Here is a 2,324-nt window from a genome sequence, read left to right on the forward strand (position 1 = left end):
TTTCTTTCTTCCCTTTTACCACTTTGGTCTTCCCTTCAGCTCCCGTGAACCCTTTGATCTGTCCCTCTTTAACATTCCCAACCCCTCCACATTCCTTGTCCTTGTCTGACAGGCCTCTTCTTTCCCACTCTGGTGCCCCAACTCCTTACTCCAGCTTTAGGTGCCCCTCTCCCTCATTGGCAGCTTTCCAGTGTCTCAGTAACTCCCAAAACAACTTGAAACTTAAAAAGCTAATCAGAAACAGTTTAGACATTTTATCTACTTATATGAGCTTTAGAGACATTCAGATGACCATTTGCACTATCTTTGGCCCCTTGTCCAAAATTTAGTCTACAGACTAAGTAAGATTATATATCAGAGCAAAAAAATCTTAAGGGTGTTCTGCACAAATGTTAGTGGGGTTCTTTAAACCTCACATTAAAGTTTATATTATAATATTATATTATAATGTATCTCCTCTATGCCTTCTTCTGCCTCCCCCTGCCCCACCATGGCTTCCTTTCTTAAAAAGACATAATTGGAAACACTGGTTTTAACTGGACTGTTATCTTTGAAAATGATGCTTTCCATCAGATATGACCAGACACTTTTAAATAGTTACAACTGCCTTTGAAGAGCCAATGCTCACAAAGTCCTGTTGGGAAAACTAGTGAGATACTGGCACCTAGCTTACAGAGCTCCCAGACTTGCAGTTGAATAAAGAAGAGCATTTCCTTGCATGCACAGAAAACATAGGATTTTTAGGGACCTTTAGAAGAGAGAAGTTCATCCAATTCTATAGGTACTGCAAGCGAAATCTGATGGTAAGTTCTTGGCTTGGCTTCCAAGCTTCAAGATAATATTTTTGATCAAATAAGAAGTGACTACTGGGAGAAATTTTGAATTTCAATGGAAAGCTATAGCTCAGCAATGCAGGCAACCATATTCTGATTTTTTTAAAATACAAAATGTGTTTATTGGGACCTTGATTCAGGTGCTTGTAGTGCTGCTTCTTTCTAAAGGAGCATCTTCTGTAAGCCTTGATTTTCCTCCTGTAGGCTAACAGAGGACAGCGGAGCGGCCAACACACAAAACTACTGTTTGTGCAGGGCTAACGACATGGTGATTTTATAGCATCCTGGGCATTTCACATCCATGAAGTAGGAACTGGGGCTCTGCACCAGGCACTTCGTCCTGTGTTTCTTCTCCTCTCCGCAGAGGGAGGAAGGAGATCCTTAGCGAGAGGCATGTTGTCCTGGGGAGGTCATCACTGCCAGAAGGGCTATTCTGATCCTATTGTTTTTGAACTATCTTGTATTACTTTGAAAATTATAAGAAACTGAGATATATAAAAAAAAATCAGTTTTGTTATCTACATGTAAATTGAACTAGATCTTTTCATATGGTATGCACTGTCAATCCTTATAACATTTCAACTCTTCTAGTTTCCTTCAATACCTGGTTACAACTCAACTAATGTTTCCAATTTTTCTTTTTCCTTCCTTACTTGGTATTATCAAGAGCTAAAACCTGACTAACTAAATTCTTATCTGGACTGTAAGTTGCCTTGTAGCAGGCTATTTCCTGCAATATCTGAAAAAGTGCTGTGAGCTAAATTCTGGAGATTTGAAGAGACTATGCATGGGCCAGACTTCTCCCTGGACAATCTTCTGTCTGGATCATCAGAAAGTCTGATAAAATGCCCAGGTCATGCATGCTCTTAGAGGAGAGATAACTGGACAATATCACCAGGAACATCAACATCTTATCAGCTTCAAGAAACTTAATAGTTTGTGCTGTGTAACTAAAAGGTTTTTACCCATCAGCCGCTTGGAATTCATTGTTCTGGATACTTTCCAGGGTTTAGCTTCTGACTCATCACTTTAATACAACATTTTATATTAATACATCCCTTTTTCATTTTAGACATTCCTCTTCTAAGATGCCTAAACCTAACAAAACTGACTCTTGCCACAACCTCTCAACAGATGGTTTAACTGATTATTTAGGAACAATGCCAACACGAGTCCTCAGGAGCCTATTTCTTAGAACCTGCTTTGCCCACGCTGGTTTATAATCACCTCTGAGCTGTTGAGTGGTAACATTCATTTGGCCTGAGCAAATGGGAGAACTGACCATGTTAAACACTACCCGAGCCCTGTGTTCCTGGAAACCCATGACACTTAAGTAATTCCCCCTGATCATTTTGTGTTCTATAAAACAACTTACTGCAAACAACGGCTCTTCCTCATATGACTTAGGTAAGAGCCCAGGATGCCCCCCACCTGTTTAGCTATAACAAAGCTAAACAGACCAAATCCCTAGTCTTTGTCTCATCCATGATT

The 2,324-nt window shown here is 40.0% G+C and overlaps 1 pseudogene; it reads right to left on the reverse strand.

The window, feature by feature from the left end:
- Positions 1-775: 775 nt before the first annotated feature.
- On the reverse strand, positions 776-1,228 carry LOC107529519 (small ribosomal subunit protein eS27 pseudogene; annotated as a pseudogene).
- Positions 1,229-2,324: the final 1,096 nt, after the last annotated feature.

This window comes from Miniopterus natalensis, chromosome 1 (genome assembly GCF_054644295.1).
Source record: "Miniopterus natalensis isolate mMinNat1 chromosome 1, mMinNat1.hap1, whole genome shotgun sequence".
In the NCBI taxonomy this organism is placed as follows: Eukaryota; Metazoa; Chordata; class Mammalia; order Chiroptera; family Miniopteridae; genus Miniopterus; species Miniopterus natalensis.